The sequence below is a fragment of the Crinia signifera genome, chromosome 6, assembly GCF_055691185.1.
Source record: "Crinia signifera chromosome 6, ASM5569118v1, whole genome shotgun sequence".
In the NCBI taxonomy this organism is placed as follows: Eukaryota; Metazoa; Chordata; class Amphibia; order Anura; family Myobatrachidae; genus Crinia; species Crinia signifera.
In genome coordinates, this window is record NC_139222.1 from 157,328,666 (window position 1) to 157,350,146 (window position 21,481).

The following is a 21,481-nucleotide window of genomic DNA, read 5'->3' on the forward strand; positions in this document are numbered from 1 at the left end:
TTTCCCCGTTCGCAAATAAAAGTCAGTCTAGACTGACTTTTATTTTCCTCAGAAATGGGCGAGAACATGGCGGGTGATGATTTCACCAAGGATGATGAGCATGCTCAGGTCCAAATACGATACACATGCTCAGGTCCAAATTGGTCCCTGGAGCAATTTCACAGGGGAGCGAGTAAACCTAAATCAGGCCCATAGAGATATAGAAGTAGAAGATCTGTGGCAAGTGTACAGTTGGGTACACACTAGATGACATAAAAACAAATTGATTTCCCTTAAACTCCCAACAAATTATGTTGTGCCTACACACTGAGAGATTTTCAAAAACATACCGTCATTGGCCACAATAACACAGTGGTATGCTGTTGGCTATATCGGATTGGGCTGCATGTACAGAAGACAGAGGACCTCGCTAGCGACTCACAGGAGTGTTAATGATTTAGTGTCACTGCCTACACAATGGATGATAAACACAAATATGTCCTTAGAACTGGTCATTGTCGTGCATATGATTAAAAATGTAATCTAGTTTGTACACAAATTAATTAAAGTTTACTGGTTGTTGCTACTGCATGGATACAGAGGTATATTTTCCACTAGGCACCACAGGCATTCGCTTAGGGACCAGCGGAACCGAGGTTGCCCTGCCACGACTGCGTTCCATCAGTTGTAAATGCAGGTGGAATGCATTCCGCCTCCGTCTGCCCAACCGCAAATCTCTTTAGCTGTTTCTAGAGGACACAGCGCCCACCCACATTGGAGGAGCCGGAATCCAAGGCCCCACTAAGTCTGAAAGTTCTCCCCCGACCGCGCTTCTCGGTACTCAGTGGAGGGGAATGCATAGGAGAGAGCCGCATGCAGCCTCGCTTCATGTGCTGCCGGTCCCGGGAATGCAGCTGTCAATCGGAGTGGAGGCTCTCCGGGTACTGAAGGAGGTTATACGGTTACTGGGTAGACAATGTCTAGGTTGACAGTGACTACGTCGACACGTTGAAATGGTTGACATTGCCAAAAATGTTGACACATGCTTATAGTCGACATAAACATGGTCAACATTCATAGGGTCGACATGAGTTTGCTATTTTTTTTCTTTCAAAAATGGTGGATTACTATCCAAGTGGTCAATGAGTGGGAATATAATAGTCTGCCTAGCACAGCGAGGCACGCTGCCCAAAGCATACACTTATACAGTCATGTCGACATAGACACCAAAAACATGAAAAAGTCATGGCAACCTAAATCATGTCCACCATGTCTATGTCAACCATAAGCTTGTGTTGACATGTTGTCAACCTTGGGTATCTCGACCATTTCAGGGAGTCGAACTAGTTACTGTTGACCATTAGGGTTGACCTAGTGACTGTCTACCTAGACATTGTCTACCATTTATACTGTATCCCTGAAGGAGAGCTGCAGGTGAGGAGCATAGGGAAGGGGGGGGGGGGTGCACATCCTTACAATTACAAATAGAGAGCACAGAAGTAACCTTATGAAAAGGTTTCACAAATACACAAGTGCAGTCCCAGCAGTCCAGTTCTGTTAGGAGTTAAACTATTATTATTGAGGGGGAAATGCACAGATTCTACTGAACAGTAAATAAAAATATCATGAATTCTTAAAAGGGAAATATTACACCTCAATAATCTCTATGAGACACTAGAATTTAATAAATGAGTATATATATATATATATATATATATATATATATATATAGATATCTATATATATATATACAGTATATATATATATATATAGATATATAGATAGAGGTGATGGCCTGGCACTCCCGCAGCTGGGTCCAAATACCCCGGTGCCTTCCAGGTCAGGTAGGTAGAAAGATGGAAGAGGCGGCACTCAAATGGGATTTTATAAAATTTATAATTGGCAGCAAAATAGGACCAACGTTTCGGGGTCTTGGTCAATTTAAAAAAATTAAAAAAAAATCCCATTTGAGTGCCGCCTCTTCCATCTTTCTTTCTATATATATATATATATATATATATATAGTATATATATATATATATATATATATATATATATATATATTTATTTTATATATTTTTTTTTTTTATTAAATGTATTCACTTTTTATTCTGCCATAGGCAAATGTATACATACAATTATTTATATATTTTCTGCATAGATCTAGTTATCTGTCCATTATTGTATTTTGTTACAGTTGTTGCACCCCCTGTTTTCATATACTGTAGTCAACATAGCCATGCGCAGCACATTTTATTAGGGGGTGCACCGTCAAGGGGGTATGTCTAACACCACCCACTGGGTGTGTCTAACACCACCAATCAGTCGTGTCTATTGGCACTCGCTACAATATAAAAAGTCTCTCAGCCACACCATAATCTCCATCATATAATCCCGACCCCTGCATTTACCCACTGACCTAGTTTATACTGCCTTTACTCTGTGTTTTGATAGTGTAATATTTGTGACTAGTAATTACAAGAGCGAGTAGGTCCCCCAGTCCCCTGTCTACAGTGACCCGGCCCCCCCCGAAGGCTTAATCCGGCCCTGGCTGCATGTGTCAGAATGGTCAGTGCTCCTGTTCATACACTGCCCCCCGCATATTGGAGTGCTTTCTTACAGATAGCAGCTCTGATAATGATGGGCATGATGCCCACTTCTCCTTCATACATTGGGGAGAAGCGGTATCAGCACACATAACAGCACTAATTAACACGTCTTGCTTCTTCCCAACAGTTCCCGTTCTCCCCTGTATAACAAATTGTGAGATATACTCCTAAAATATACATAGTTTTCAGACTGTACTCAGAGTGAGACATTCTTTTGAGTTTGGGATGGCGGCACCCCGGTCGGCAACAACTGGTTTAGTAAACATTCCCTTTGAAAAGCTGGGTGGCCTCATGGAGATGCAGAGGAGAGGCTGGGCTGCTTCCGGAGACTTTGGCTACATAGCCGGCCTCTCTTCAGTGACAGGGGCAAGACGCTGGACAAGAAAATCACTGACACATCACAACAGCTTGGTGTCACCCCCTTAGAAAGGTGCTACCTCCCTTGTGATTACTCCAGGCAGGCAAATGGATACTTTTTATGTTAGCACAGAGTACATTCCTGCACAAACTTGATCATAACATGATAGATACCTTTATGCACATAACAGGTCAGAGTACCTATGCCTCCTTAGCCTTCTAGATACAAAAACTGCAAAGTAATGTTGTGGTACAAAGTAACCAATGGCTACAAGCACCTGAAGGTAGCTCAATACCTGTTCTTTTATTTGTTGCTGCTATTGAATAATTCTACGGTCTGTGTGTGTTTGCAGTACTTAAGCTGCTGCTTTAGGATTCATCTTACGTTCTCCTTCTGTCTGAAAAATTGTCCCTCTCCCTCCCTGAACGAATTGTTGCTTCTTATCATCTTTTCTGATTCCTGGGGAGGAGAATGAGCAGCTTTACTCACAACACAACTAAGACCCATCTGATTCTAGATGAGAGAGATGGGAGAGGTGGGAAGAACAGGAGGCATATAAGACATCTTAACAGTGTGTCACACAGGCCTCAAGCAGACAGCTGGACTATGCTACTACTATTACCTGTTAGAGACAGTTCTGTTCACAAGTGTCAGGAAAATAATGAACACTGTGTAGCTTAAGTTTCACATGTAGCGATTCCAGAGACTGTATTTCTTGTAGCCCATTGTCGATGTGCAGGATGCTACCCAATCCTTAGTGTTGTATGCACCATTACAGTGTGGTTATTTATTTATTTTTTAAGTCCAGAATGAGTGTCTTAAGGTAATTGTAACAATAGCCAAATGTGAGCCTGTTGACAGCATGCAGAGTAATTTATTAACATCATCTCACACCCCCCTTTGGCAGATTTCCTTCTGTCATGCCGCCTCCCACTGTACAGGCCACAGGTGCAGCTTGGCACTGTCTGACATAAACCGATGCCTGGAGCTAGAATGGGTCCCCGTGGGTTCCCAGGATCCCTAGTGGAAGGAGGGAGTGGGGGTGAGAGTCTAGATTCAAGGGACAGTGCATTGCAGATGCTGCCACTTTTCATTCTAATCAGAGATTCATTAATTAGAGCTTAAGGATGTAGAGCCTGTAAAACCATTGTAACAGATGTTTAGCGAGAGGAGGGAATGTGTAGGGGACACATGGGTGCTAACCTCCATTATGTGACAAGGTAAGGAGAAAAACAACACATAGAGGCCAGCTTTTATTCATTTCCCACATTAACCTATTATCTGCCAGCTGCATATCTATTCCAACAGAGCCATGTCTGTCACAAAATGAAGGCTGTATACACTGCTTGGGAGTAGATGATGCTCTGCGTGTACTTTCCAATCAAACAAGTATATGTCCAGGGCAAGGGCCACACGCTGCATCCTACAAGATATAAAAAGACCCCTTAATGCTGCTAAGTGCATTCTCTGAAGATTAGAGTGCACTCTCTCCAGCCCCACCAGCCTTTCGCTAAGGCTTTGAAAAGCTTATCTCTGGTGAGCTGAAAAGGCTGTATATATTAGCTATAAAAGCATTTTTGTAGGTAAGAAGAGGAATCTTACAGGCCAAGCCGGGCTGAATACAATGGAGTGGGATGCTGTGGTAAAAAAGTTATGACAAAAATAGTACAAAATGACACTTAGCAATGAGGTGGGTGGGTGTGTGGATAGGATAGGGGCAGACAATTAGTGACCTCTGTGGAATCTTTGCACATATTAACAACTAAAATCTCCTCCTATAAAAGGTAATTCACATCATTGAAATTGTGTGTTTTCAGAGATCAGGTCACTTGGTTAGTTTAGAGTAGACAAGAGAAACATCTATTATTTGAAAGTACTGATCTACCTAAACAAGAGCTAGAACATCCCAGTAGTGCACATTACCGAACAAAACAGGTTTATCTAATGCAGGAAATCCATGCCAGAGAGTATTCAAGGCAGCCCAGGCACTGCAAATTATTATATTATAGTCTATTGAAAGTCTGAGATGTACAAAAATGACATTATTTAAAAGTCACAATGCTATTAAGACATTTGCCATTGTACATTTTCCTCAGGAGTCCGTGTGAGTGCTTGTATTAATGGAAAAATTGGCTCTATGATAGCCAAGATTACATTTTCTTAAAGGGAAATGACAGATTAAATGCAAGTCACGTCTATATAACTAAGTATTTTGAAATATTTGGCAAGTAGACACTACAGAAGTATGGGGGTACCCAAAAAATCGCTCTAATACATACTTGTCAACATTTTTAACGGCCACCCTGGGAGAATACCAGATGGGATTTAAATGTCACCAATGGTCTGGGAGCATAGTGCTTTGGCTTTGTCATTGTGGCCATGCTCTCTGCTGTTGAAAGGTGAAATATGCAGCATTTACAGTGTGTGTGTGTGGGGGGGGGGGGGGTACATAGCATCAAGACCCACTGTTCAAAGTCTCAATTTGTGGTATTTTACAGCTAGGGATAGTATATGGTGCAACTTGCATTAAATTGCATCATCTATCCACCTAGGCACCTATTGCAGTCATCAAGTGGGCAGAACCGTGACAATGGACAACTTTGGGAGAAGGCCTAGAAACCTTCCCAAATTCGGGCAATCTCCCGAAAATGTTCAACAATATTTGCTTGTTGAACATCCCATTCTAATACCATAGCTTTAATATGGTTTCCATTTGTTCTGCAATCACAGTCTTCTATGAATTATTTCCACTAGAGTCTGGAACATGCCTGCCTGATTTGCACCCATTGAACTAAAAGTGTATTAGTAAGATCAGGCCTCATGTTGGGTGATAAGGACTGGCTCTCGGTTGGCATTCCAACTCATCTGACAGGTGTTTGACGTGGGTGAGGTTAGGACTCTATGCATGCTGTCAAGTTCTTCCACGTCAAACTCAATTGTTGGCACATAGTTGGAAGCACACTATCCCCTAGATGTCGCTTTCTGCTTTTGTACTAGCAGTAAGATTTACCTTCATTGGGACTAAGGGGCCCAGGCCAAAGCATGAAAACACCCCAGACGGTGACCATTATTCCTTCTCCATCATACTTTACAGTTGGCTGCATGCCTTTGGGCACAAAGCTTTGCCCTGACATTCACCAAACACAGAATGTCAGACTGCAGGTGCAGAGCGGTTTGCTAGCAAATCCGTTAACACTGCTCAAGCTGACATTTCGCTTTGTACATAGTGTTCTGAGGGTTGTATTTGGCTGCCCGGTTATTGAAACCTAATCAATGAAGCTCCTGACAGTTCTTCTACTTACATTGGAAAACCAATCAATTAAGCTCCCGGCAAACTGTTCTTCTACTGACATTGCTTCCAGAGGTAGTTTGGATTCAGCAGTGAGTGTTGCAACTGAGGACTCGTGAGTTTTATAGACTTCAGCACTCTGATCCTGGATGGTAGTTTGTCATGGTAATAGTAGCGGAAGCCTGATGCTGCAGAATGAGTAGTACAGTTATTGAGAACAGGTGCTGGCTACTATAACTGAAGCAGGATAAAGGATACCTGCTCCCGCTACCTGGCTCTTCTGTCCCCACTGTTCCTTCCTTATGCCCTGCTGACTGATACTGATCCTCCCAATGCAGTTGCCCTCCCCCACCACCTTACCACAATGATGTGCTATCCCCCCTGCACACTTATGTGTGTTAAGTGGTTTCTTACATGCACCAGAGGGGGGGGGGGGGGTGATGTGGACTCTCTCAAAAGACTGGAGTGTGATACATTAAAGTGAGATAGAATATGTGCTAAGTAGCTCAAGTCTTTTTTTTATACACAGCCTGTAAAAATGCCAGCAGAAGATTGTGTTTGGTACCTTATCTCTCTCCATTTTATCTATCTCCAAGCTATGATGAATCTAGCCTATAATCTGCTTTTTTTTTTTTAATGGGCCCTGCTCCTGCCCAAGCTACCATTTGGTTTGGAGGTACTGTGGGTCTGATTTAGTCAGCTGAGAGATAAACATGGACCTGTGTCCTGTTGTAGAAAGTGTGCTATATAAATTATGCTTACTGCTTACTTACTTGCATACATTTACATTGTGCTCATCGAAGCAACAGTACTGCCTCCATCCAACCACTTGTGAAAAGTAGCTATAATCACTATCAGTTCGCATGACACCAGCAATATACCTGGCCAAGTGATCCATTTCACTTCTGAAGGATCTCAAGGTACACACAATGCTGCAAACTTTCAAATGCTCAGTTGCCGTGTTGTTAAATGCATTCAACCGCTAGTTGAAGTCTGAATCAGCTGTAATTCCAAGTGCTTGGGAAAAATACGCAGTATGAATATTTAAAGCGCTGACCTCAAAACATGCGTATCATAATATACTGTAATATACAAAATATTAGATCTATTTAGTTATTTTTTCTTTTTAAATAACTATTCATTTGTTTTAGTCTTTACATTAGTTGTAATAGTTGGTAATGTACAAACTCTGACATTTATAGCACTTGCCACAATCCTTCTAAAAAGGCTTATTATAGCAAGTTTTATTTTCTGCTTTATTCCAATGGCAAGCATTTCTTACCCCCGTCAGATATGCTGTATTTGCCCTTTATATTGCACTAACCAGTTACTTCTTGAAGAAACTGGAGTTTCTGTGTGAGGGCATTTTATATACAGGTTGAGTATCCCTTATCCAAAATGCTCGAGACTTAAAGCATTTTGGATAACTGATTATTCCATATTTCTAAATATTTTTATATTTCAATGAGTTTTCTTTAATTTATGTGGTATAAACACATCAAACACATGAACTAAACACAAATATATTTTATTTGTACATGAAACAAGGTTTCAAAACATGAAAAAAAGTTTGTGTAGTATATTAGGTACTCAATTTGAATGCCAAGCAATTATTTTCTTGCAGATATTTAGTGGCAGTTACATATCATGTCCCCAGTAGTGCCAGTTACATGTGTCCCAGTAGTGCCAGTTACAGATGTCCCCAGTGGAGCATTTAGCAAAAAAAAAAGTGCATTCTGGAAAGTATGGTTTTTGGAATAATTTGGATAATGAATATCTGGATGAGGGATACTCAGACTGTATTTGGAATTACATGTGTTTTCAAATGAGATTGGAATATTAAAAATGAATGAAATAAATTATAATTGTACACTTCTATTATTCGTCACCATTTCCTTATTTGGGAAAATAAATTTCAAAAGGGTTAATTGGAGATAATACAAAATGGATGATATATTTTATGGAACACTATGCTTCCAATATACAATACTGTTTATAAATAAAAATAAAAATGTTTTGAATATATGTTTCTTAATTGGTCCATGTGTCAGCAATCTAGACATTTTTAAGAAACATGTGTGTATTGCGACCAGAACACTGGCATACTGTTTGAGGGCAGCCATATTTGTCATTCGTTTCTGACCTTCATCTTTTAATAACCCCAGGAAGATGTTTCTAGTTTAGCTGAGAGCTAAGGCTTCAAGGGTTTATGGATGAAGTTGGATAATAGGCTCCATCCATTAGTACCATTCCCGGTCTCCATCTATCTAACCTAATATCAAGCTAATTAACATTTGCACCAGTGTGAGTATGCAAGATCACAATACTTTCAGTGGAGCCACCAGCATTCTAAGAGAAACAAAGAAAGACCCCATAGCCAGAGCCGGTGCAAGGGTTCTGGGCACCCTAGGCAAAACCTCTGCCATCGGCATAGCGGCAGTTCTATTACAGTGCCATGGGTCCCCCCTCCTGCGGATAAGAAGCCACTGCTGCTGGGAGGGAGGCGCTTCTCTGTTTGTTCTGCCACTGCGGCTCCACAGCGCCAATGTTGTTTGCTGCCTCTGAGAGGCGGGGGAGGTCAGTGTTGTGAGGGGAGGCTGGGCGGGCGGCTGGTGTCTGACTGAGGCGGCAGTTCTATTACAGCACCCCAGGTCCCCCCTCCTGCCTTCCGGTAACCGCATAAACAAGTTTTTTTATTGATGCCAAGATAAGTGTCGGCCGATAAATAAGGGGCGCCCTCCAGCGGCCAGCGCCCTAGGCAGCTGCCTAAAGCTGCCTAGTGGAAGCTCCGGCCCTGCCCATAGACCTAAACTGGACCTTCCTAGGGAATCGAAAATGTCTATGGAGTGTTCCTTGAAAGCCAAGATACAATCAAATGACTAGCCCAAACATTCGGTTACAGTCTGTACACACTTTATGACCGATCACTACAGCAGAAATACATAGGTCCATGTATTTTTGCAGATCCTATGTATTTTTGTAACAAAAGCGTAAAAAAACTGGCTATATTATAATGACCAGCAGGCAAAACTGGACAAAACAACCATAGGTTTTGGTGTGAGAAAATTTACAGTAGCTAGTAGGATACCCCCATGGTATTCATTTAAAAACACAAAGCTTTAAAACTACATGAAAAACCTGCCCTAGCCAAGCGTTATTCAGGTACTGTACATTCATGCATAACTATGTTTTTATGAAGCAAATGAAAAACATTTTTGATTGGACATTGAACCAGAGTTTCAAACTGAGGCAGGATACGACATTAAACGTATTCCTAAATTTCTGCTCGTAATAATTGTAAACCAACTCTATGAACTCTAAATCTAGCAATGTGTTCTGTCTCCAGATTATTTTCGTTATCTGCCTCCTCACGTGCAATGTGAGGCAAAAAGAGAGTACAGCTGTGCTGTTGTTATTGAGACTACATTTGTCTGAGGTAGAACTGGCTGCTGCTTAAGTTAAATAAGTTTGTCTATTTACTAATAATTCTGGTACAATGTTCTCCAAGACTCTTTCAACCTTTAGTGGAAATGCTGACAGGCTGTGAGGGAGTCTGCAGGCTCATGCTGAAGCCTGGATTAAACATTGACATTTCCTCCACAAAGGGCAGATATACACAGATGGAGAACATGGGGTACCATTGATTGTTTGTTCCGAATACTATTACTGGTTGAGGAGGAGGATCAATATATGATTGTGTGTTGTGGCCAGTCATTTGCTAGTCACTGTATAGTTACTATCAGGGCCACCCATGGGGCTTTTTGTTTAAGAAAGGTTTCACTGTAATGTCCGCCAATTATGTACATGTCTTCCCTGCCCTAACAGATGCACACGGCATCTATTAACCCTTTCAGGTCCAATGTCTAGTCAAGCTCAACGGCCCTAGCTCTCGTAACAGATCCAATGGTGAGCCACTTTACAATTAGGATAGTAACATTGTTCAACATTCAATGTAGACCTTTTTGAATAAAAAAAAGTCAATTAATTCAAACATTTAAACCAGATTGTTTGAATTGCAAAAAAAAAAATTGGACTGCAAAGGCCTAAGTGATCACCGGCTGCTCCCCTCACTGTGTGTTCCCCCTGGCCTGCGGGACACTACAACTGATGTGAGACACTGCAACCGGTGGCTGGGACACCAGTACAGTGTTCAATTAGCGGTATTGTCCCACTGAAATCGGGACAGTTAGGGGTATGATATAGTGTCATACCTCCCAACCAGCAGGGGTGGATAGGGAACCAATAGTGGCCCTGGAAAAACTTATGTTGGAGGGGCCAACACAAATATTGGTGGGATTAATCCATCACTACACCTGTATGGCTGTTGGTTTCAATACACTTGGTAGTCTAGTGGCCTTCAGAACTTTCAGCTGCTGTGACAAACTATAAACCTCCACATTTGAAATAATATCAAATAATAACCCACTCCCCCTCCCAAATGAGACTGAACACTGACTCCAAAACCTCCATCAAGCAGACAAGAAACTCATTACCATTATCCCCCAATTATCACAAACCCCTCTCCCAGTGCAGCTCACAAATTGTTACACCCTCAGTTAGCACCCACTTCTGTCCCTTTAACAGATGTCACATTGGATATAGATTGGCACCAGACTTAGATGAATTTGGGCATATATGACAATGTAAAATAATTGTGAAATAATATTAAACAATTTTACAATTAAAATATATAAAATAAAATAAAATCACACTTCAGTTTACATTGTCATATATGCCCAAATTGATCCAATCAAATCTTGCAGTTATTATTGTTCACCATATGTTCTAAGAATAAATAAATCTATTTCCATGGTATAACTTTCACCTAGGCATCATTTATATATTTTATATTCTCTGACTTCAATTAGACATTGTCCAGAGTGCCTTGATACACATATTTTAGAAAAACTCACTACTTGTATCCTTTTAATTGCAACATTACGCAAAAACTGTATCCATTCTGACACTGTTGCAAACATTATTAAGTGCAACAGAATTAGACAGATCCAGTTACACCTAGTAAAAAGGCTAACAACAATACACCCATCTACTAACTCACAAGACCTCAAGCGCTGAATCCAACCACCAAAAACATAGTTTAGCAGCACGGTACAGTAGGTACAGTATATACTCGTGCGCAGGTAAAAAAAATGTCCCCATTATTAGATGAGTATTTGCAGTGATGGGTACTTTGCTCTTTGAACAGGCAAATGTTGCCTGTGTAGGAGACAGGAGAACAGAGCGAAAACTCTGGACAGGTGGCCTCATAGTTGCGTTGACCTCCCAGGAATCTTCCCTGTAAGGTCTATGGTCAATCTACCCCTGCCAATCAGTATATGTCCAGTCACCTCAGTCTTTGCACCCCTGCCCCCTTCCTGATTAGCCCTGCCACGTCTCTGCTGGCCCCAACACCCAACCTGCCCTTTGCTGTTCCCTGCTGCATCACGGGATCTTCCTGATCACCTCTCCCTCCAATTGCTCCGTCCTCATCCCATACTCTGCAACTGAACTGATCCTCCTCTACCAAGTCTGTCCCATCTCTCTCTCAGTCGTAGTCTTTGGTGGATGAGATAGACGTTTTTCATTGATTATATACTGTAGATACAGTGTGGCCTTAACAAAATGTCATTACATTTTGTGTAATCCTGCTTCCCTTGTCCCAATTAGTGTTTCTACCAAATTTGTTGATATTCTGATTGTTACATCAAGTTACAGAATAGGGATAATTGTACCTATAGATTGTAAGCTTGCAGCAGGGCCCTCCTACCTCCAAGTCTGTCTGTTATTACCCAGTTTGTCTTATCACTATCTACTATTGTAAAGCGCAACGGAATCTGCTGCGCTATATAAGAAACTGTAAATAAATAAATAATTATGGCCACCCTGTATGTAAAGATAGAACGATTTTGCCCTTTGCTCCAGTTACTTTTACTAATGTTTTGTTGTGTGTATTTGGAATGCACAGCTTTGTGTACCTTTTATACATATTGTTCTTATATAACCTTGTCTGTTAACCGTTCTAAGTTGCATGTCTTAGTACAAAGAATGTAGCATCAATATAAGGGTCTGGGGGTAACTGAGAATATAACAGCTGACTGAAGAGATAAATGAAAAGGAAATCTCTGCATTTCCGCTCTGTTTCTTTTCACATACATGCATTGAGACACATTGCTGCACCAAAGCACTCAGCAGGAAAAATAGCATTACTACATACGCAGTTCACTGGCAGTAAGATGTCACCCTGTGTTTCTCAATGTTATCTTATTGTTTACGCATATTTATAAAACAGAAGAGGTTAAGCTGTGTTCAGTTTTTTTTCTGCACATTGCTGCCAAAAGCATTAGTATTATTCGCCACAGAAAGAGGCTATTTAGATCCTGTGCTATAAGGACTGTGAAAGCTCCAGCAGTAAGCAGAGGATAGTCTGGCTTATCAAATACCTTGCTGAGTAAATGTGTATTCAAATATGCCAGCGGAACATTCATGCAGCGAGTTGCACACAAAAACCCAGTGCTATTTACTTATAGCTATTACTTTAATGTGTTGCTGTTGTTGTCTTATTTTGTTTTACAAACCATACAGAAAACAGGGGTTTGGGTAAGGAATAAATGGGAGTAGTAGATTTTTAGAAACAGGAGTACTGTAAACTCAGTGTTGGTGCTATCATTCATGTATACATTTGGCATATGTGCTCAGAGCAGGACAATGATACAGTAGGTCGCTATGGAAACTTGAATCAATAAAGCCATTTCTGTGTCCCTTATACACTTCGCATCTCAGTAGAATTCGGCCTGTAACTGCTAAACCCCTATGTTACTCATCTGTGAGGATTCGGAACAATAGGAATTCACTCCTTTTAGTAAGACCTCCCAGGCAGCTGCTTATGGTTCTACTTTTTCCCCATAAAGCTTTGCTGGCTCCTTACATATACAGATATACTATATATTGCTTTAGATCAGCGCCTGGAACAAAACAAATGAAGTAGGTGGACCAGGGTTGCCGACTTTCAAATGCTCCTCTCCGGGAGAAGCCCGGAGAGGAGACTTTCATTACCCGTTTGGGGGCGTCTTGACTGTGATGTCATTAAGCCCCGCCCCCATTTTGGAAAATAGCCAAAATCACTGATCTCCATGGAGGGGATAGGGCTAAAATTACACGAGTGTGTCGCTTTAGCTCCGCCCCCTCCTCTGAGACCCACAGATTGCGGCATTTAAATGACGCGATCGGGGGGCTCAGTGGGGGTCCCCCTGATTCTGGGAGGGTTGCCCACCCTTCCGGGGGGCCGGGAGGGGGTCCCGATTTTCGGGAGACTCCCAGTAATTCCGGGAGGGTCGGCAACCCTGAGGTGGACAGCGCAAAAATGTAGCATCTTTCAAATGGTATCTCATTTATTGATTTTGGTTAAGTATAAAGGAGGAAGTAGGTGAGTGGGCTATGTTTTAGGTGTCAGATGGAGGGGGAGACAGAGACTGCACAGTGGTCTGGTAGCCACAATGGTGGTAATGTTACAGTGCTGCTAGTATTATTAGCGCATGGAATCTTCCACGTTTTTCATACCCCGATCAAATACAGTGCAGTGGAAAAGTTGAGAGTGTAAACAGGACATTATCAATGTTTTAACTTTGATTTGTTAATAACAATACAATTTGCATTATCAATTCTTCAGATTTAATTCGTATTAACAATACAATGTGTAAATTATCAATTCTTCAGAAGGGGAGAACATAATCTTTCAAATGGTACCTCACTTATCAATTTTGGTTAAGTATGAAGGTAGAAAACGCTAGCGTAATGAAAAATCACCCTTTAGAAATAATATATATGATAGTACAAAATGTAATGATAACTCTATATAACAGCAGCTGAGGAAGTAAATAAGGGTATAGGTAGACAGGTTCAGTGCCTAGAATCTAGTTGTGGCCCTGAGTCTTATCACCATATACATTTATACATATAATAAAAGTATAAGGGTTAATATATTTAGTCTCTTTTATTAGAGGCATCCCACGTGCCTGCACATCTGCTAAATTAAATTAGACAATTAGAGAGAGCTTTTAATTTATGCCAGTCTGGCTGCTACCACATCCGCTGGGCAACATCAGAAGCAGTTTATCGCGTTTATAATTTACTCTGCCATAGAGAGGAAAGGGATTGGTGGGGGTTTTTTTGCGGGAACTGCTGCTCCGTTTGCTGTGTGTACATATAGTATTTTAGCAGTGTGTGTTTGAGATTGATGGTCTGAAATAAGCATTGCCTGTGTTTTGCATACATCCAATACTATACACAGGTATAATGTGAGTTTGAACTACTGAGATAAACACTGCCTTCTATTGTTACATATAATATTATAGCAGTGAGTATGCGTATGAGCACAACTGAAGGACTGCGATAATTACTGCCTATGTTATGTACAAGCCCTAGCTGTATGTTCATGTGTGTGAGACTGACGTTTGATATAAACTGTTTGGGAGGACAAGTATGAAGTGTAAAAAGCAAGCTCTGTACAGATTGTACTGTTACACTGTTATTAAAGACATTTCTGAAAGGTTAGCACCAAATTTTGAGCAATTCTGACAAAATGAAAACGACGTGGAAAATGTAGTGGTGACTAGAAGTGTTGCAAAGCATTTATAATGAAAAGGTAAAAGCAGATGTGTCACCTATTGTAAAGGCAATTCACCTATTGTAAAGGCAACTACACATTGAACGGATATGTGAATAGACACATACTGTATAACTAAATATGTTACATTTTGTGAGAGTTTTTTTTATTCAGCATGAAGTTAACCATGTATTGGGCAAGTAGAAATAATCTTGACTATAAGAAGGAATATGAAAATTGTATTGCATATACAGATGGGTGCATGCTCAAAATAGGCAAATGGGAGGGGGGTGGGGGTTACCCCTCCTCTTGGCTAGCACTCATTTTGTGATCACAAGAGCAATAGTCTATACAATAGTATGATTACATTAGCTGCAGCCATAATGCATTTTGAGGGACAGGGGGCCAGCATCAAGCTTCAAAAAGTGATGAAGTGGAGAGTGATAAACAACCAGCCAATCAGCTCCTACCTGTCATTTTCAAACCCAGCTTGTAACATAACAGGTAGGAGCTGATTGGCTGGTTGTTTATCACTCTCCAATTTATCACTTTTTGCAGCTTGATACATCTGGTCCATAGAAGGGAAAAGGGATGACTGCGCCTGAAATCCTCTTTCAACAGTTCCTCTAGTTAAACCAGATTCTCCATGTTATAAAACATTCAATTTCAGGTTTTCTGTAGTAACATATAAAACAAATTAGGTTAAACACATATAAATGTATCAACATAGCAGGTGACCCTGGACTTCTTGGTAAACATATTGATAAGAGTTGCTGACATCATGGACCATGACATCACAAACTTGGATTTGCTGCACTGTCAGAACTCTTGGTGCCTCTCATACTTGTGCCTGACAAAGTGCGGTACTTGTGTATTTTGGCGGCACCCATCGCATCGCATACCATAACGCATGCGATGGTATGCGATGCGACGCGATTTCGGTGGTTAGTGTACGATGGCATACAATTTTCAAATTGTATGCCATTGTACATGGCATACAATGCCATACGATGCGATGCGATTAAACATTGTATAAGCACCCTAATGGGTGCTTATACAATGTTAAGCACCCTAATGGGTGCTTACAATGTTAAATGCACCCCCACGCCACCCCCCCACTATAAACGTGAACCCGAAGCGTGGCGAGGGGCTGCGGTACGCGTCCTACGACCTTTTCATACCCCCACTATCCACGTCGGCGTGGAGTTCAGAATAGATTAGTGTGGCGAGCGCAGCGAGCCACCGAGCCCGAAGCGTGGCGAGCGCAGCGAGCCCCGCGAGGGGACGCGGATACCTGTGAAGCCCGCGAAGGGACGCGTTTACCTGTGAAGGTATCCGCGTCCCTTCGCGGGGCTCGCTGCGCTCGCCACGCTTCGGGCTTGGTGGCTCGCTGCGCTCGCCACACTAATCTATTCTCAACTCCACGCCGACGTGGATAGTGGGGGTATGAAAAGGTCGTAGGACGCGTGCCGCCGCCCCTCGCGGGCTCGCTGCGCTCGCCACACTTCGGGTTCACGTTTATAGTGGGGGGGTGGCGTGGGGGTGCATTTAACACTGTAAGCACCCATTAGGGTGCTCAAAAGCACCCTTTAGGGTGCTTATACGATTTTTCATCGTATAGGGGGTCAAAATCGCATCGCATGCCATCGGGTACATGGCATGCGATGTGATACGATCATCGTACGATGCACAAATCGGGCGCCGCCAAAATACACAAGTACCCAAAGTGCTATCTTCCATTTGAAATGCTTCATCATACCTCTTAATTGGCTTGCCGATGTGTGATCTTAAACCTTTTCTGTTTCTGAACTTCCATGCTAATAGTCTCTGACTATGGGGATTATTCAGATACAACCAGTCCCCTGCGCGTTCACACAGGGGGACCGATTGTTTGCAACCATGCATAGGTTTTTTTGGACACGCGCAGCTGCTGTGTGTGAATGCCCGGCCCTTGGTGGACTCACAAGACTGTGAAATTCACATATATCTTCAGCTGTTGGCATGCCCAGTGATTCATACTCGTGCTGCATATCAACTTCCAGCTTCTCTACAACTTGTGCTGTTTCTTTGAAGATAACGTCTCTAGACTATCTCTAGCAGAATGGGCATCGGGTCTGCTCAAACCCATATCCATCAGGTTTGTACATAAACCATTGTGTTTAAGAACACATCTGAATAATGCCCTAAGCAGTTCTCTTGCTACAGTGAGCTGGAAACACTCTGTGCTGTCTTCACTCTGTATCCTATGCAGTCTAGACAACACTTATACTTAAGCATGAGACTACTGTATAAACTGTTGAAAATTATGTGTGTGCCGGTGTTGACATTTTAATGTTATATCGGCACACATCATTGGTTAAATGAAACTATGAACAGCCCAGTTATTTAAGTTAATTGATAGATAGCATCTATAGCTATATTTACTGTTTCATTTACACTGGTGATGGAGTGAAGCATGAATGGAGTGGGGTGTTATACAGCTCACCAGCTGGTAAATGTACAGTATATTGTAGACGAGAAGCGTGAAGGAAAGATGGAAAAGCTTTATATCAGTAGGGAAATGCAAGTCTATCTAACAGAGTAAAAAAAAAAGATGGTCCTTGCTCATTCTCAGATGTGATCTAGGTGGCCATCTTAGGATAGGGTGTGAAGCCTCCCTGGAAGACTAGAAGACCGGACTCTGTGCAGTAGTACACTCCTCTTTCAACAATTTCTCTTGGCTTGCGTTGTCCTACAAGTAGCTTTCTGCTGGTTGCATCTGGCTTCCACCTAGGGGGCTATGAACTTCAGGAATACTAGAGCAAAGTATTAATTCCTTTGTGGGAATAACCGGTACCCCAAATGTTTATGATCTACTGCTATGTACAAATAGTCTAATGCAGGAGATGTCTGTGAAAAGGCTAAATAGCGATGCAGACCGTAGTCCCTATTATTATTAATGGGGACTATGATCTGACCCCTACATACCAAGCTTGGCCTGTTGAGTTACAGGACACTGCCCTTAAATGGTGTGGACTGCTTTATGCCTATGGAAGCATGTTCTATCTGGCTCCAGAAAATTATATTTGCATCTGAGCATGCCTTGTATGCACAAACTCATCATTTTTATCCATGCACAGAGACCCATCTGACGCAGAATCAGATATTTTAATATAAAGTTGGCAACACATGCAATCCATTTTCACAAATGAGTTGATCGGTTTTGCTGGATCAGTAATTTCCCCCACCTACTTTCACAGATAGATATCCAGAATAAATTACCTGTTGGGGGTACTTAAGGACTGGAGCTGAGAACAACTGGGTTACAGCAATCATGTGTAGAACTACTCTGGTAACAATAATAGGTCAATAATGGATAAAAATGATTACATTAACTTGCCATAATGTACAGGAGACAGAAATATAGTGGCACAGAAAAAACCTTTATCCCTGTTATCTTCTGTTCTAATTAGCTCCAAAGCTTCCTTGTACTGTATGTATAGTTATAATTGTTACCATTAGTTCTTCTTAATAAATCTTTTAAAGTTGATGTCTCCTTTCAAGCAAAGACTAAATTAAGATGCCTTAAGGTGTGTACACACTGGCCTTTATATCGACCGTTTGAACGGACGATATATTGATGCACCATCGGCGAGTGTGTACGATCGATATATCTGTGAACAGCTTCATTCACAAACATTTAGCATCAACTGTGCAACACAGCCAATGCCCGATATATCTAAAGATAAATCGGTGCATCATGCTGTGTGTACCGGCGATCCGCCAACCACCATTACAGCCGCACCGGGGAATCACTGATGATTGACAGCTCAGTGGGCGGACACATGCAAATGTGATGTTAGTTCCGACAGACCAGGCAACGTGTATGGAGAACATGCGGCCGGATCAGTCTGTAGTTGTATCTGCAGATCGATTGAACTGCAGATGTCAGATATATTTACCAGTGTGTACCCCGCTTAAGTTGCAATCAAAAGTAAAGGATTGAAAACTGAGATGAATAGTATGAAAAGCCCAGATGCTAAATAAATCAATGCAGCTGTTTATTAGTAGTAGTACATTTATTTATAAGGCAGCGCCGTACATAGCAAACAAAAAACAAATTAAAAGGTAACGTACAGGGTGTGTTGATAAAATACAGCATAAATAGGGGTATAGCTGGTAGAACTAAAATCAGCATCAGTTCAGAAGTAGGTGTCGAAATTGTCGAGGAGACTGAAGATGAAGTAGAGGAAGGGAAGAATAGGACAGGAGCACTGGTGAGGTAAAAAGGTAGGGTGAGTACGTGAGGAATGAGGGCCCTACTCATAAGAGTTAACATAATAAAAGGAGGTGGGTGGACAAACGAAAAACAATAGGATAAGTAGGAACGGATGGGAATGGAGGCAGGATAGGAGGATCAAAAGAGTTTAGGAGGAGGGATAGGCTAGTCGCAAAAAAAGTGGGTTTTGAGGGAGCGCTTGAAGGAGGTAAGGGAATCAGAAAGCCTGATGGGTGGCGGGAGGTTGTTCCAGTGCAGGGGGGCAGCGCGAGAGAAGTCTTGGACACGGGAGTGGGAGGAGGTGAATAGGTGAGAGGTCAGTCGGCGGTCAGCGATGGAGCGAAGAGGACGGGAGGGAGTGTGGATAGAGATCAGTGAAGAGAGGTAAGGAGCGGTGGAGGAGGAGAGAGCCTTGTAGGTGGTGGTGAGGAGTTTAAAGAGAACTCGGAAAGGAATGGGGAGTCAGTGAAGAGAGAGACAGAGGGGGGAGGCGGAGGTAGAGCGTTGGGAGAGGAAGATGAGCCTAGAAGCAGCGTTAAGAATGGATTGGAGAGGTGCGAGGCGGGTGAGAGGTAGCCCAGAGAGAAGGATGTTGCAGTAGTGAAGGCAGGAGATGACAAGAGAGTGAATGAGAATTTTGGTCGCGTCAGTGGAGAGGAATGGTCTGATGCGTGAGATGTTGCGTAGGTGAAAGCGGCAAGACTGTGAGAGAGCACGAATGTGGTGGGTGAAAAAGAGGGAGGAGTCAATGATGACACCGAGGCAGCGCGTTTGGTCGGTGGAGGTGATCTCGGTTTCACCAATGCTGATGGAGATAGTGGGAGAAGAGGGGATGTTTGGGGGATGGAAGATTAGAAGTTCAGTTTTAGCCATGTTTAGTTTCAGGAAGCGTTGGGTCATCCAGGCTGAGATGGCCGTGAGGCATTCGGAGACCTTGGACAGGAGTGATGGGGATAGGTCGGGGGAGAAGAGATAGATTAGGGTATCATTAGCATAAAGGTGGTAATGGCAACCGGACATATTAAAGGACAATTAAACACAAAAATGGCAATGTTTATCATGGAGCCAGAGTTGCAAGATCAGCTAGTACCAGTTACCTTAGCTGGGGCATGTCATAGCGTTGAGATTAATATGCATGGAAATATAGTTTAAATGGCTGCAGTTTTTACTCCAAAAAATACAAACACTATAACCTGTAATTAAATATTTTTACACTATGGGCTGAATTTACTAATATGGGAGTTATATTGAAAATGGGATATTGCCCATAGCAATCAAACAGATTCAACTTTTTATGTAATTAGCATCTTCCAGAACAGTGTTTCCCAACCTGGGGTACGTGTACCCCTGGGGGTAAACTGCAGACCAGTTGGGGGTACTTGAAAATAACATTGGTAATGGCGGAAGAATAGGAAGATGTATTTCAATGGTGGACGAAGTCTCCTGTTGTCATGGAGATAAACCACATTGTGTCACTTCTGGTTCCAATTGCATTGTCATCAGCCTCTCCTCGTATTTTTGCCCAACAAGCAATCCAATGTGAGCTTCCCTGCGCTGACACTGGGTGGAGGAAACAGCGGAATTAATCCTACAGATGTTAGCAGGAACTCCAGAAACATTATACAGCAAGTGGCCAGACACAGAGGGACCCGATTCCTGACAGCACACTACTCCTTCGCTACTCCTTAATATAAGGACATGCATATAGTCATGCATACAGCTCATTCTCACTCCACAGGTGAGTGCTGTGGATATTTTTATATTGAGAGGAGGGGGTCATTTTAAATGAAAAGCCTAAGGGGTACAGAAGAGAAAAACAGGTTGGGAACAGCTGTTCTAGAAGATAACAAATATAATCTGATTGGTTGCTATGTGCATCTTCAATTGAACTCACATCTGGCACTTTCTCTTCTTTTGAGCCCACAAATGAAAAGGAAGTTCCCACACTCTTCTTATCCTCCTACTCCACTACCTCTCCTCTTGATCCTATACCTACGCAAGTCTTTAAAACTCTATCTCCTGTGCTTCCCAAGCTTAACTAATATCTGCAATCTCTCTCTTGCTACTGGTACTTTTCCTTCTCTCTCTCTCTAACTACCTCTCAGCTCTAACTATCTCTCAGCTCCCATGCCTCTCGAAGCTACTCGAGAGACTTGTCTAGTCTCTACTCTCGTCTCACACACTTTCTTAACTCTCACACCCTATTAGACCCGTTTCAGTTAGGCTTTCATTCCCAACACTCCACTGAGACAGCACTGACTAAAGTGGTGAATGATCTGGTAACTTCCAAGTCTAAAGGCCATTACTCTCTACTTATTCTTCTAGATCTTTCTGCTGCATTTGACACTGTTGATCACACTCTTTATGATAGTGGGTTCTCCTCTTA

The 21,481-nt window shown here is 42.1% G+C and overlaps 1 protein-coding gene across 12 annotated transcripts in view; it reads left to right on the top strand.

The window, feature by feature from the left end:
- The window catches only part of PTPRT (protein tyrosine phosphatase receptor type T), a 281,209-nt gene that overhangs the window by 98,985 nt on the left and 160,743 nt on the right, over positions 1-21,481 (top strand). The window lies entirely within an intron of this gene.